The sequence below is a fragment of the Schistocerca cancellata genome, chromosome 1 (genome assembly GCF_023864275.1).
Source record: "Schistocerca cancellata isolate TAMUIC-IGC-003103 chromosome 1, iqSchCanc2.1, whole genome shotgun sequence".
Taxonomy (NCBI): domain Eukaryota; kingdom Metazoa; phylum Arthropoda; class Insecta; order Orthoptera; family Acrididae; genus Schistocerca; species Schistocerca cancellata.
In genome coordinates, this window is record NC_064626.1 from 498,515,368 (window position 1) to 498,532,032 (window position 16,665).

At 42.5% G+C, this 16,665-nt stretch overlaps 1 protein-coding gene and 1 non-coding gene across 6 annotated transcripts in view; one reads left to right on the top strand and one right to left on the bottom strand.

Moving 5' to 3' along the window:
• Positions 1-16,665, bottom strand: part of LOC126178069 (polypyrimidine tract-binding protein 1) — a 260,740-nt gene that overhangs the window by 86,291 nt on the left and 157,784 nt on the right. The window lies entirely within an intron of this gene.
• On the top strand, positions 869-942 carry Trnat-agu (transfer RNA threonine (anticodon AGU)). Its single transcript has one exon. It is a non-coding gene; the product is annotated as a tRNA-Thr (tRNA).

Below are 16,665 nucleotides of genomic sequence, written 5' to 3' on the forward strand. Positions count from 1 at the left end.
GTGTCAGTTACGATTCTCTAAGTTGGAGCAGAATGAAACTTCTAAACCACAGGCTCGGACAACTGTACAGTTCCCTTCAAAAAGTCAGGAATGCACTACACGCAGGAAGCATCTACTAGAGTGGTAAAGAGGATATGGCGTACCTTGCAATCAGAGACGAATTGCCTGCTAAAATCTGAAGTTACATCAGCTACCGTGTTCTCAGAAAATACTCTTCCTCGGAGATTAGATACCGAAAATGTTGATCTGAAATTAGTAAACTTCAGGTGCATCCAAGGAAAGGTTCCATAATTAGTATCGCTTATAGAAAGTAAAAATGCCAAGATAGTACCAGGAACAGAAAGTTGTTTACCGAAAGCGTATAGCTATGAAATCCTAAGTTCAGATTGGAAAATTTATCTTAGGGACGGTTTGTTGCCAAGGGTGGCAGCGTATTTATTGAATAAATAAGTCTACAGTATATAGGGAGGTTTCCATGTATACCGAATGCGAATTAATCGGGATGAATTGTGAAAGGTAGGTCAAGACTACTAATCTGATATCTTTCTACACTGCCTAGGTCAGGAGCTGTAGTGGTAGTGGTAGAGCACTTCACGAGAGAACTTGCAAAATATCATTAGTAATTTTTCTGGTTAGTACGTTGTGACAAGCGATGACTTCAATTCGGCATATTTAGATTGGGGGACTCATGCCCTCAAAACTGTTACCAGTGACAGTACATGTGACATTATTCTGAAATATGAGTGTGGTGTCCGAAAGAACACAGGTGATCTTGCAGGTCTCTAATAATGAAATTACAGTGAAATCCAGGCCTTTGTAGCTGCTTACGGGCGTTGATAAATATCAACGGGGACAGGTTAAAATGTGTGCCCCGATGGCTCAGTCGGACAGAGCGTCTGCCAAGTAAGCAGGAGATTCCGGGTTCGAATTCCGATCGGGGCACACATTTTCAACTGTCCACGTTGATATTTATCAACGCTTGTAAGCAGCTAAAAAACTCTAGATTTCACTGTATTTTCATTATTCTGAAATGTCTTGTCAAAAAATTACTTCGAGCGGATAATATGAGAACCTGCTCGAGAAGGTAACGTCTGAGACCATCTACAAATCAAACATACCTGAGCTTACAGAATCGGTTAACGTACATGAACGTGTCAGTCATGAAAGGGTTTTGCAGAAACTATGACTACAGGTATAACAAGGAATGTTAAGAAAGGTAAGAAAATATTTTTGCTTATCAAGAGTGACAGGATACAAATTGCAGAGTACCTAAGTAGTAATCATCAAATACTCATTGCTGAGGATGAAGATGTGGAGCACAAATGCAAAAATTCAAAATCATCGTTCAATGTGCCATAAACATATTTCAAACAAGGTCTTATGAATGTGAAGACCCACAGTGGTTTAATAGTCATGCTAGGATATTGCTACGTAAACTAAGTGTTTCACTGCTGACTCAAGGTAAGTCAAAAACTATATCACAAACAAAAGCGAAAGTCAGCTTAAAGAGAGCAATGAGAGAAGCGTTCAATGACTTTGAAAGTAAAATTTTGCTAAACAATCTGATTAAATTCTAAGAGGGTTTGGCCTTATGTAAAATCAGTAAACAGCGCGAAATCCTCTATTCATTCATCGGTGATCATATTTGGGGGGGGGGGGGGAGCGAGAGGGGGGGAGAGAAATGCACTACGCACGTGTAGAGTTTAGACTGAGGGTAGAAAAAGGAAAGTGGACACACATGCTCCTTGGTCAGCAAGGTGGCTTCACCAAATTTCCATGTTTGTTGTGCGTATAGGACAGTAGGGCTAGGGATCTACACTGGTGCACAAAGAACTGGCCTATGAGGGCGTCTTTAATACCTGTTCAGAAGAATCATTCTATGCAAAAACCTTGTAGATCAAAAAACCTACTCCTACCACCTCTACATATAAAGTTAGACCGAATGAAGCAGTTTGTAAAGGCTTTACCTGAACATGTACCATGTTTTAAGTATCTGCCAAAAGTTTCCCCACCTTTCAGAAGCTAGACTAAAAGAAGAGTTCTCTGTCGGACCTGACATTAGAAAATTGATGTTTGATAACTTTGAATCCACAATGACAAATGAGAAAGAAGCATGGGTATCATTCAAGCCAGTCGTTACAAAGTTCTTAGGACATGAAAAAAGACCCCCAATATGTTTCTATTATAGCTACAATGTTAAAGAAGTTTTAAACTTTAGGATGTTTAATGAGGCTGAAAGTTCACCTTTTGAACAGTCACCTTTATTACTTCCCAGACAAGATGGGAGATGTTAGTGAGGAGCAAGGAGAGCGTTTTCACCAGGACATATAAGTGATAGAAAAACGCTACCAAGGCCGCTGGAACACCAACATGATGGGACTGATGTTGGTCATTTCACCGAGAAGTTCAGCAAGCGACTCATCGTAGAAAAAGCTACACCACAAGCTTCAAAGAAAAAAGTGAAGCAATACAAACTAATTCCCGCTGACAAGTGAAACCCCTACTAACACATTGTTTTAAGTTGCTTACTGTAAATACAAACCGTGCTTATATTGTAACAAAGCGTGTCAAGTTCCCCGCTTACCGCATAGCATAGGATTTTTTTAGTATACAATAAAAAGCATATTGCTCGAAAACTATGGGTGATACAAAAAACTAAGACTGTATTTGGATTTAGCTCATAAAAATCTATGAAGATCGGCTATCAAAGTAAAAAAGTTTCCCAAAAACATTTTTCATTGCCATGTGTCACCGAACAATGAAATCTAACTTGAGAGGCGGACTGTTCTCTTTTTGTCGTAAAGTATTAACAGGTGATAGCTTAAATAGCAACCGACACGTGCCAGTGACGTGATGGAGGTTGCTGCCAGCCTCTTATAGCGTTCCCCAGGTAAGGTCGGTTAGGAATTGGAATGGACAGGGCCGCATGGGCCATCAGAACAGTATCATTGGACGTTCAGTGCTGCCACTAGTTACATTATTTATAACGCCACGCAATAAAGCAGCTAACTATGAAGTCCAACAACCAAGTACGCCCTCCCGCATTATTGTTCTGCAAAGTACCATGCATTACCTTGGAAACGACACTAAGCAACTCTACGAACTTCGCCAGGTGCCGTAGAACTTCGCAGATTCCATTAAAGGAGTTATGAGGGTTTCATGGGCTAGTGAACGCCAATTCACCGACTAGTATTATAGCTCCTGCTAGAGCCTACAAGCTTTTCGCTAATTCTAAGTGCTACCGAGAGCAAAGCCTCTTTAAAGAAAATAAGACAAGGACCATTAACGGCTGCAATACACAAATGATCGATCTGTTAGATAAAATTTTTTAGTTATGCTGCCAGAGCTGCCAGACGCTGTGTATTAGGACGAAATTGAGTCACGAAACTGTAACGAAATTTTGCGACCACAGCAGGTCGGCGCTTCTTGGAAACTCCGTCGCCCGAACTTCAAAAAAGTGAATGAAATAATGATGTTCATAAATAGATAAAAATATCGTATGACTACGTGACTAAACCTGGTATTCTACATTAATCGCAACAGTCAAGTAACTGTGTGTGTGTGTGTGTGTGTGTGTGTGTGTGTGTGTGTGTGTGCGCGCGCGCGCGCGCGGAGCAATTTAAGGCTCAGAAACTACAGAAATCTATCCATGAAAAAAGCTGATCTCAGGCCCAGATTTTAGGAAGAATCCTAAGGTAATGAAAGTCACCTAGAGAAGACAACGCTTACAAAATCCAATCCTACTAACTCTGATATTGTACGTCGGCGTGTGGCCGTAAGGTCCTAGAAAACTGTCAAATCGCTGTTATCTAGCCACGGAATTGACTCATGAAAATCTGCCATAGGAAGTATTATTCTCAGAACCTGATGATTAGATCAACTTTCTTCGAACAGACAGTGAAACTTATTAAAACTTGTTAAAGCTCTCCTAAAAGTGCAAACTATTCTGTCAAGTTCGCTCGTATCTAACTACGGACGTATGAAAACAAGCCTGTGTACACACCAAAAATGCTTTCCATATAACCTTACTTTTGAAGCAAACGATTTTCGTATAAGCAAAAAGATGGAAGGAGTACATTGAGGGTCAGTACAAGGGCGATGTTCTTGAGGGCAATATTATGGAAATGGAAGAGGATGTACATGAAATGGGAGATACGATACTGCGTGAAGAGTTTGACAGAGCACTGAAAGACCTAAGTCGAAACAAGGCCCCGGGAATAGACAACATTCCATTACAACTACTGATAGCCTTCGGAGAGCCACTCCTGACAAAACTCTACCATCTGGTGAGCAAGATGTATGAGACAGGCGAAATACCCTCAGACTTCAAAAAGAATATAATTCCAATCCCAAAGAAAGCAGGGGTTGACATATGAAAATTACGGAACTATTAGTTTATTAAGCCACGGCTGCAAAATACTAACACGATTTCTTTATAGACGAATGGAAAAACTGGTAGAAGCCGACCTCGGGGAAGATCGGTTTGGATTCGCTAGAAATGTTTGAACACGTGAGGCAATACTGACCCTACGACTTACCTTAGAAAATAAATCAAGGAAAGGGAAACCTACGTTTCTACATTTGTAGACTTAGAGAAAACTTGTGACAATGTTAACTGGAATACTCTCTTTCAAATTCTGAAGGTGGCAGGGGTAAAATACAGGGAGCGAAAGGCTATTTACAATTTGTACAGAAACCAGATGGCAGTCAATACTAGTCGAGATGCACGAAAGAGGAGCAGTGGTTGGGAAGGGAGTGAGACAGGGTTGTAGCCTATGCCCGATGTTATTCAATCTGTATGTTGAGCAAGCAGTAAAGGAAACAAAAGAAAAATTCGGAGCAGGAATTAAAATCCATGGAGAAGAAATTAAAACTTTGATGTTCGCCGATGACATTTTAATTCTGTCAGAGACAGCAAGGACCTGGAAAAGCAGCTGAACGGAATGGATGGTGTCTTGAGAGGAGGATATAAGATGAACATTAACAAAGGCAGTAGTCTAAGTAAATCGGGCGATGCTGAAGGTATCAGAGTAGTAACTGACACACTTAAAGCAGTAAATAAGTACTGCTATTTGGGGAGCAAAATAACTGATGATGGTAAAAGTAGAGAGGATATAAAATGTGGACTGGCAATGGCAAGGAAAGAGTTTCTGAAGAAGAGAAATTTGTTAACATCGAGTGTAGATTTAAGTGTCAGGAAATCTTTTCTGAAAGTATTTGTATGGAGTGTAGCCATGTATGGAAGTGAAGCATGGACGATAAATAGTTGAGACATGAAGAGAATACAAGCTTTCGAAATGTGGTGCTACAGAAGGATGCTGAAGAATAGATGGGTAGATCACATAACTAATGAGTTGGTACTGAACAGAATTGGGGAGATGAGAAATTTGTGGTACAACTTGACTAGAAGAAGGAATCAGTTGGTAGGGCATATTCTGAGGCATCAAGGGATCACCAATTTAGTATTGCAGGGCAGCGCGGAGGGTAAAAATCGTAGAGGTAGACCAAGAGATGAATACACTGAACAGATTCGGAAGGATGTAGGTTGCAGTAGGTACTGGGAGATGATGAAGCTTGCACAGGATAGAGCAGCATGGAGAGCTGCATCAAACCGGTCTCTGGGCTGAAAACCACAACAACAACATAATTTGGCACTAGTGGGAATGGTTACACATGCTGGTGAAGCATTTCTAGTTTCATGGAGAGCTGCATCAATCCTGTCCTAGGACTGAAGGCCATAACTGACTCCGGCAATGTGTTTAAAGAAGACGCAAATAATATGTTGGGGGGGGGGGTTAAAATCAGTGATAAATATACAACTGGAAACCTGTTATTGGAAATATTACAACCAGAATCTAATGATTACAGCAACTTTCTGCTGAGAAGACAGTGAAACGTTTATTAACTTCTTTAGCGTTACTTCGCCCTCATATTAAAAATAAAAAGGAGGCATATATATATATATATATATATATATATATATATATATATATATATATATATATATATATATATATTCTCTTCTTCTCGGTCCTCTAATGACAGTTCAATGTAATACTCAACTTGGGAACATGTAGCTCACGTTGTCCATGGAAGAACCGAAAAACTATTTCTTTTATTCCCGATTGTATGTTATTGTAAGCGTAAAATATTGATTTTGTTCATATCATTTTCATGCATTATATGCCTGGGAAAGATGCAATACCTCTACCCGTTTGGTAACTGCCAGTGCTATTTTGTTTTTATACTAGATCGTAGTTTCTATAGTTGCGTAACTCGCGACGCAGTGAGTTAAATTATAATAAATCAATTTTCCACTAAACATATAAGGCGACACATCGACACAGAATGTCCGCCTTCTTGTCAAACTTTCTCACAATCACGTCAAACACTATCTATGCTTGACAAACAAACAGCATCGTACACGGTCAAATAATGGCAAGCATAGCTAAGTTTGACGAAATGTTGGTCGTTACGGGGGCCTTTAAGCAAATAGGATTAATGAATGAGAAAGTACATTGCAAACGCAGCTCTTAAAGCTGCTCCAAAATTTCCATCGGAATGGCTACAAGAATAGCACTACGGCACATTCACGTAACTCGGTGCGCACCCCTTCCCTTGTATCCAGTGAGGCAAATGTTTCAACTAATTTCGGATAGTGAAGAAGACAGTTGAACCACAAAAATACATCCTTACATAAAGCATTCTTCCCGTAATGATCATGATAAACACAGTTTTAAGTTGGCTTGCCGACTATCGAATAGGGGACCATCAATTACTAATTTTTCGTCAATTCATTACGATTTATGCAAATTAATTTAATAATAGTGAATGGAGATCTTCAATTTGTCGTGCACCCAAGGAAATTATCCCAACAACTACTTTCTTCGAAGCTCCTAAAGCCATAAAAACGCGGCCTTTGAGCAAGAAATTACACGCTGTTAGAAATGGGGTCAAACGCAATTTTATTCATTTCTGCTGAAACTTTTAATTAAAAGTAACCGTGAGATTAGAGTCCCAATCTACCACCGGTGACCAGAACAGAGTCGCCAACGAAGCCTGGTCTTCTGAAGAGACCGCGAACTGACATTGAGTGCAAGTGGCAGGCCAAAGGCGACAGCTACCAACGCGCACCCTTCCGCAGATTGAATTTTAAAATTGCAGCAGGAATTATGTCGTGAGGGGACTACACCAGCACACACGAGGGTACCTCCTTCGTTACTTATTTACTTCCAATCTTCACCTTTAAGTCGGATGCGAGGCCGTTAAGTCCACTGTGGGTAAACATGGTGCCCGCAAGAGTGTGGGCCATTGCTACATCGTATGATCTACGAGATTCTTCAAAATGTCAAAACCGACAACAGGCTGGATCACTGTGTCAAGCAATGTTTTTTTGTTTTTTAGGTTGTTCTAATCGCGCCACAAGCAGCTCAGTGTAACAGCATTCACGAGAGGTGTAGAAACAGAGGTCATTAGGTGCTACAAAATTTTCTACGTAAGTTTATCTGCCAACAATGAGGACGAAATGAGTTCCTAGGCAGCGAATAAAAATTTTCATGTCTTCCCTAATTTACAAAAACCATCTCTTGGCAATGAAATCTCAAAATGGTTCAAATGGCTCTGAGCACTATGGGACTTGACGTCTGTGGTCATCAGTCCCCTAGAACTTAGAACTACTTAAACCTAACTAACCTAAGGACATCACACACATCCATGCCCGAGGCAGGATTCGAACCTGCGACCGTAGCAGTCGCGCGGTTCCGGACTGAGCGCCTAGAACCAATGAAATCTCATCTACAAACTTCCCGATCGAAGTTCTGGAAGTAAATAAGTGGTCCTACGTTTGCATTGAGATTTTCACATTATGTGTTGAGCATTCGTCCATACAGTAGATCTGTATAGGGGGCACGTGATATTGGAACAACATAAATGGCCGATAACAACCGAACTCAAAACGTCAATGTTCGGTGTTGAATATGTAGGGCATAGAAACATGTATCAAATAATAAATAAATAATGAACACTACATATCCTACAACTTTTTGGCTACAGACTGGTTTTTAATTAAGCGCCACCTGTGTTAATAGTTCCAGTGATGATCTAAGTATACATTAACTCTTACTGCTTGTTAACACATCAAACGTAGCTTTTCTTAACAACGTAATTGTTAAGCACATTGTCAACAACCACTGACGTCTCTCGTCGCCGAATAGTTCGCTGGTGCATTTCCATAACATTTCGTAATCATCTTCAATGTTAAATACCACGTAAAAGTAAGCGTCGACGATACTTTTTATTCGTAATATTTTTTTTTTATTTGATCCTACATTCACACCAACAGTGTACTCACGTTAACTCTAAATGTCATTTATATGAATTATAATAAACTCAAATAATATGGGTACATGCTGCCTGACACCATGAATGCATGGACTGACTGAACAATGCAACTCAATCCATGCACATCGGCGACAATAGCCAACGCTCCTGGCTTAGGCCGGTATTACACTATCAAATATCTTTGACATGGCGCTAAAAATGGGTATTACACTGTCACGATATTTTTCGTCAAAGTTCAAGATGGCTGACAAGAACAACTTGTTATTAACCGCAGCAGATGCATGTACCACAATTGCACTGTGTGCACATGTACAAGAGAAGGGGGGAGAGAAACGTACCCGGGAGAAGCCGCGGGTTTTACGAAGAGACGATAAAAGCGTTCAACAAATCTTGTTACGTGAGCTTGTTGTGGAGGGCGTCAAGTTTTACATAAATTACTTAAGAATGGATGAGCATACATTTCACTATGTGCTCAGTCATGTCTATCCTCATATCACAAAGCACAATACTCACTGAAGAACTGCTGTATCTGCAGAAGGCACGCTCAGTGTCACACTCCGATTCCTAGCTACAGGAGAGAGTTACTCTAGCTTACAGTACGGCACTGTAATACCACAGTGCACACTAACGAAAATAATACCTGAAACGTGTGCGGCAATTTGTAAAGCAATAAGGACCAATGTCTGAAGTTAATTAAACGTTTACTACACTTTATGCGCATTTAAGAACTATTGTTATTTTGTAAACAAGTCAATTACATTTTGTGTCCGAAAACCGTATCTCACGGCTAATGACCGCAATATTTTTGTATTCAGGGTGCCTCACGTTGTAAAGCGCCACATCAGCTGCATACATCTCTATTAATTTTGTAGTTGACGGTACATACTAATTGTATTTACCGGCCATATTTATAAACACACTATAGATGAAAGAACGCTGCAGCGATGCTAGCGTTCCACGTGGTAACATGTTACAATGCAGTGAACAGAAGACAAGCGGCTTATGATGAAATATACAGCGAGGCCCTAGATCTGATCAAATATATTTAACGACAGACGAGATTAGACAAAGAGCCCTATGACACCATCAAATTTCTTTGACAAATATTTGACATATCAACTTTGACAAAGAAATCTGCTATTGTAATACCTGCCGTAGCGGCCCCGCACGTGTGGGGAAATCGCAGATAGCCATCTGATGAATCACACGCGACGTATAACAATTTGGTCGCCAGGCACCACTCGAGTTAATCGTGTTTGTACAGTTTTATTTTGTTTCTGATAGTCCAAGCTGAGTAATAACTTTACATTAAGAGTTATAGTTATTCTAGGACCAGAAATGACTTTCGGAACGAAGTTCAGGCCCAAGTTGCCACTTCTGGCACTTCCCGATATTGCTGTGATCAGCATTTTGAAGCTAGTGATGAAGATAGAACTATCAGGAATTTACGATACACAGGGCTCCATTTGATGATTTTGAGTAATTTATGAAACTACTGCGTGCATTATTACAGTTATTCATTCCTGAACAGAATCGGTTAATGGGCATTTTTAATTTAAACCTTTAGGACAAATCAATTATACAGCTACACTTATGTGCCTTGCCTTTCATGTGACCTCACTCCAACTAATAGAATTTTAACCATTGGTAGGTCACTCAGCAGTGCTGCTAACAACAACAACAACATTTCTCTACACACATCGATATTGCAAAACAATTGCTTGAATATTTTCACTTGAACTATAAGACTAATGAAGGTAAACGAATGGAGGACTAATAAATGAAAAAACCGACTGTATTAGCACCCTAGAAATATATACAATCCATTTGTGTAATAAAAAATATATTCTGCTACGTAACCTGCAGATCCCAACCATGTATTTTCAAAACAAATTCAGTAAATTACAATTCCTGTTCTTTAAATTTATTTTCTACAAGGCTTAGTAGGCAAACATATCTACTGCCACTGGTGTTAACCGTGCAATGGCAACCTGACCTGTCACCCAGTGTTTGAGATTGCAACTAGTTCTCTTATGTTTGAAGGTTACACGTTTCCATGATCAGTACCTTTCAAATCTGTTCATTGCTCAAAATCCATTTAAATTTGAAGTTGAACAGATAAAATGACTGTTCCAGCACACTGAAGTGACTGAGAGAACAACTGTCCACCATGCACATAACTAAATATCAATTTCTGATGGAAGATGTTCCCTTTTTTAAAAACCTATTTCACACTAAATACATAGTTAGCAAAATACATGATTTTTGTACTAATCTGATATATAGGAACTATGTTAACTAAAGTGATTATGTATGCAGTCTTCAGTATGTAGTATAACTTACAGGAACTGATACTCAAACATGTCTTTATTTTAGTGCTGTTAGACACAAAGAAAATAAGGAAGTGAAGTTCTTCACATGTGTGGAGACTCCTGACACTGACGTTTGGATGAAGTGGGTTGAGGAGGGGACAGTGACCATGAAGAAGCCGATTCAAATGAAAATCGGCTAATGGAAAGTGATCATGATACTGAAATTGAATGATCTGCAAACAAACATAACAACAACAACAACAACGAGTCTTAGTCATTCCTGTTATCTTCAGAAGGGATTAAAACAAACTCGCCTGATTCTTACCCTAACAGAAATTTAAGAACAAGGTCAGAGAATACAGCAACTCTTCTCCGTGGCCCAGAATGCGAACTTCAGCACTAGTTTCTGAAGAAAAGTTATTGGACTTTTCTTAGGCAGCAATGTCAACTGCACAAGTATTTAGGTAAGAAACTTTAGATCAAATTTCAGTGAATGAGATGCTAACTTAGTGACGAGACAAATAAGACCACTTTTCGACATACCATATGTAAAAGGAACCCCAGAAAGCTCTAGAAAAAATAGTAGCAAGCTCTAGGATAACTGCAGAGGAGACGGCTTTGAATCCCATTACCTAATTATGGGTGAAAAATTATTAGGTTGATTGTGAGATGTTTATGGGAGGAGGAGGAGATTAGTGTTTAACGTCCTGTCGACAACGAGGTCATTAGAGACGGAGCGCAAGCTCGGGTGAGGGAATGATGGGGAAGGAAATCGGCCGTGCCATTTCAAAGCAACCATCCCGGCATTTGCCTGAAGCGATTTAGGGAAATCACGGAAAACCTAAATCAGGATGCCCGGAGGTGGGATTGAACCATCGTCCTCCCGAATGCGAGTCTAGTGTGCTAACCGCTGCACCACCTCGCTCGGTGATATGTTTGTGTTTTAATAACTTGCAGGCCAAGGCTTCAGAAAGAAATTGATAAATTATCCCCAGTTAGAGAAATTTTTGAGTTGGTTGTTAACAGTTCTTCAAATACACGGCCATATGTGAATATTTAACTGTTGATACTAAGTAACTTAATTTTTCAGGAAATTGCCAGTTCCGGCAATATCTTCCAAAAGCCTACCAAGAACAGCATTAAGAAATTTGTTTTGGTAGATGCTAAAAATGCCTATACTTTTACGTGGAAACTTACATTGGCACTCTGCCAGTGGCCTCTCAAGCAAAGCCATTCTCCTACAAAAATAGTTAAGAGATTGATGGAACTTCTCGACGGGAGTCATCTTAACGTTACTGGTGACAACCGATTCAGTGATATACCATTGGTTAAGAAGCTGCTAAGCAACGGAAGACTAACATACATTTGAAAAAGGAATTTAAATATTAAACCGAAGACCTCAATAGCATTCTTTTGGCTTCAAAGAAAATTGTACCCTAGTGCCATACTGTACTGAAGTAAGTCAATTTTTTTTCCTTTATATTTACGTTATGGCTATGAAGATACAAGAGAGAAACTGAAACCAGAATTCCTAACTTTTAACAATTTGGCAGACAGGAGTTTACTTACTTGATGACCTAATTTATTATAATTAAAAAAATGGTTGCATAAAACACTCTTAGGTCGCCTATGGTTGTTTTCTACAATTTACTTAAATGTCCCCATCACGAGTGCACTGTGCATTTACCGAACAAATTCGTGATCACTGAAACCAGTTGAAAGATTGGAAGGTCTGCTGATTTGGCTTGAGAAATGACAAAAATATCAAATTTAGAACATACTGCTGCATATAAAATTCCCATTTAATTACAGCAGCATGCACGTATTCTACTGGGTATCACTTCAATAGTTCCAGCACAAGATATTGCTACAAGAGTGGAAGACAGAAAGAAATGTAAAAGCTAGGTGCAACTGGCTCATTTGCTTACTGTACGTGTAAATGTCAGATCCCTTAATCAGGCAGGTAGATTAGAAAATTTTGAAAAGGGAAATGGATAGATTAACTTTAGATATAGTAGGAATTAGTGAAAGCTTTCGCAACCAACGGTTGCTTCATCAGGAAAGAGGGAAGGAGAGGGAAAGACTAAAGGATGTGGGTTTTAAGGGAGAGGGTAAGTTGGTTGGTTGTTTGAGGTGAAAGGGACCAAACAGCGAGGTCATCAGTCCCTTGTTTCAAATAGACTCCATGCTGCTAACGGGACATCTCAGAAAAGGCAGAACAATAAAACGGAAAAAGGGGAAACGTAAAAGGGCAGTCACGTTGTCATTAGTAAAAACAAACGAGGGAAGTTGGCAAGAGAACGAACCCAACACTATGCTGAAGCAGCATAGGCAAGACCACCTGTGACTTAAAAGGGACAACCGCTATAATGCAGAAAGTACGGATGGGAATAGAAAAACTAACCAAGCCTTAAAAAGAAGGGGTAAAAACAGAGTAAAAGGGAAAGAAAAGAGGATTCCAGGCAGGGAGGTGAATCGGGAATCTCTGAACACCGCCTACAGTGGGAGACACCCAAACACTCACCGCCCTGCCCCAACACCAGAGGGAGATTAAAAACTTTAAAACTGAGAATAAAAACCACTCTCCCGGAGGAAACCTAGAACCAGAGAGACCATCCGGGAATCGTCAGCCAACATCAAAGGTAAAGTGTGGGGGAGTCTGTACTTCGCACGCAGAGCCAAAAGAAGGGGGCATTCAACCAAAATGTGGGCCACTGACTGGAAGGCTCCACAACCACATAGCGGGGGTGGCTCATCACGCAAAAGGAAACCATGGGTCAGCCTGGTATGGCCAATGCGGAGACGACACAGTGTGGTCGAGTCCTTGCGGGAGAGGCGAAAGGAAGAACGCCATGGGCCTGGATTCACCTTAATGGCACGAAGTTTATTAGACAGTGGAGTAGCCTCCCAAGAACTGGCCCATGACTGTGCAAAGTGGGATTTGATGTGAAGCCGTAAATCCGCTGCAGGAGGGGTTACAGAAAACGGGGGGTAAGTAACTGCTCCCCCAGCCAAACGATCAGCGAGCTCATTACCCGGGATACCCACATGGCCCGGGACCCATAGGAAGTCAATGGAACAAGCAGCACGGTGAAGATCAGCGAGATGGTCATGGATGGCGGAGACCAAGGGATGGCGCGAAAAACACCGGTCAATAGCAAGAAGGCCACTCATCGAGTCCGTACATAACAAAACGCGGTTGTGTTGGGATTGTTTAATAAAGGTAAGGGCCCGGGATATGGCCATCAATTCCGCGGTAAACACCCCACATGAGGGTGGCAGCAGATGATTTTCCGTTCCAACAAAGGACGTGAAGGCATACCCAACATGATCAGCAGATTTAGAGCCATCAGTGTAAAAAACAACAGCATCCCGAAACTCCCATAAAATTTGGCGGAAAAAGGAACGGAACACCACCGGGGAGATGGAATCTTTCGGACCGCGGCGGAGATCCATCCGAATTCGAGGCCGAGGAACTAACCAAGGAGGGGTGGAGGGGAGGGAGCGAGGAAGACAGGACAAAGAAGGAAGCCGGAAATCACGGGTAAGAGACGCAAGGCGCAGCCCAACCGGTAAACCCGCCCGAGGGCGGGAGTCAGGCGGGCGACGTCCATGGTCTGGAAATAGGATAGAATAGGAAGGATGAGCGGGAGAAGAACGGATAGTAAGGGCATAAGACACCAGAAGCTGGGACCGCCGAACAGAAAGGGGGGGGATCCCAGCTTCAACCAGGAGACTATCAACAGGGCTAGTAGGGAAGGCACCGGTGGCTAAACGGATACCACGATGGTGGACCGGATCCAGCACGTGCAGCGTGGAAGGAGCAGCTGAACCATACACTTGACAACCATAGTCCAAACGTGACAGAACTAGAGCACGATAAAGACGGAGGAGGAGGGAACGGTCCGCACCCCAAGAGGAGTGGGCAAGGAAGCGAAGGACATTGAGTTTACGGAAACATCCTACCTTCAGGAGTCTGATATGGGGCAGCCAAGTGAGCTTGTTGTCAAAAAGAAGACCCAGGAAACGAAACTGTGGAACCACAGGCAATTGTTGTGCAGCAAGATAGAGCTCTGGATCAGGGTGGACCGTAGTACGGCGACAGAAGTGGACCACCCGCGATTTTAAAGGAGAGAATTGAAACCCGTGTGAGTGGGTCCATGCAGAGGCACGCCGTATAGCCACCTGGAGCTGCCGTTCTGCAGATGCCATCGAGGAGGAACTAACCCAAATGCAGAAATCATCCACATACAGGGCAGGAGCGACCAAGGGACCGACAGAGGCCACAAGTCCATCGATAGCAATGAGGAAAAGAAGGACACTCAAGACAGAACCCTGTGGGATGCCCGTCTCCTGGGTCCGTGGAGAACTAAAAGCAGTACCAACTCTAACTCTGAATGACCGATGGATCAGGAACTGGCGGATAAAAATCGGGAGTGGGCCCCGAAGACCCCACTGATGAAGGGTTAGTAAGATGTGATGGCGCCAGGCCGTGTCATAGGCCTTGCGAAGGTCAAAAAACACTGCAACCAAATGGCGGCGCTGGGAAAAAGCCTGCCGAACTGCGGATTCCAAGCGAAGTAAATGATCGATTGGAGATCGTCCCTCTCTAAAGCCACACTGGTATGGGGACAATAGATCCCGAGATTCGAGGACCCAAGTGAGCCGACGGGCTACCAGCCGTTCAAGTAACTTACAGCCAACATTGGTCAAACTAATTGGCCGATAGCTGTCAACAGATAGGGGGTTCTGACCAGGCTTAAGGACAGGAACCACAATGCTATCCCTCCACTGAGAAGGGAAGTCACCCTGGAGCCAGATACGGTTAAAGACCCGAAGAAGATGGTGCCGTTGTGGAGCACTGAGATGTTGAAGCAGCTGGTTATGAATGGAATCGGGGCCAGGGGCCGTATCATGAGAAGAAGATAGAGCAGAAAGAAATTCCCATTCAGTGAAAGGTTCGTTGTAAGATTCTGACGCACAAGTGGTGAAACATAGGGCGACAGCTTCAGCCTGCTGTTTTTGATGAAGGAAAGCAGCTGGATAGGAGGCCGACGCCGATGCCATGGCAAAATGTGTCGCAAGATGTTCTGCGAGAACTAATGGGTCCGTACAAATGCCATCTGGGAGGTGAAGGCCTGGGAGGGTGGACTGCCGATGGCAACCTTGGAGAGAGCGAAGTGTAGCCCATACCCGCGACAGAGGGACAGTGGAACCAAGGGAAGAAACGAATCGTTCCCAACATATCCGCTTGCTCTGTTTGATTAAATAACGGGCTTTAGCGCGAAGGCGCTTAAAGGTAGAAAGGCTGGCTACAGATGGGTGCCTCTTGAAGTGTTGCAAAGCTCGACGGCGATCACGGATGGCAATGGCAATGGCCGTACTCAACCACGGGACTGGCCGACGACGAAATTTGCCAGATGAGCGCGGGACAGCAAGGGTAGCCGCGCGAACAATCGCGTCAGACACGTCACGTACGACGTCATCAATACAACCCGACAAAGAGGGAGAAAACTCGACCTGTGCAGTGTATAGAGGCCAATCGGCGCGGTGGAAAGACCAACGAGGTAACCCATCCATCGGGGAGCGGGAAGGGAGCGTGATAATCAACGGGAAATGGTCACTATCACAAAGGTCGTCGTGTGGCGACCAGTGTAATGAAGGGAGGAGAGAGGGAGAAGAAAGAGAAAGATCAATGGCAGAAAAGGTACCAGGACCAGCACTGAAATGAGTAGGGGAGCCATCATTAAGAAGGCACAGGTCGTGGTCTGCAATAAATTGGTCGATAAGAAGACCTCGTCTAGATGGAAAGGCACTGCCCCACAAAGGATGATGAGCATTAAAATCCCCAAGGAGGAGGAAGGGAGGAGGAAGTTGCTGAAGAAGGGTGGTTAAGGCAGCAGGTGTGAAAGTCCTGTCAGGAGGGAGATAAAGATTGCATACTGTGACTGCAGAGTCTAAGTGGACCCTAACAGCAACCGCTTCCAATGTAGTTTGGAGAGGAATCCACGTG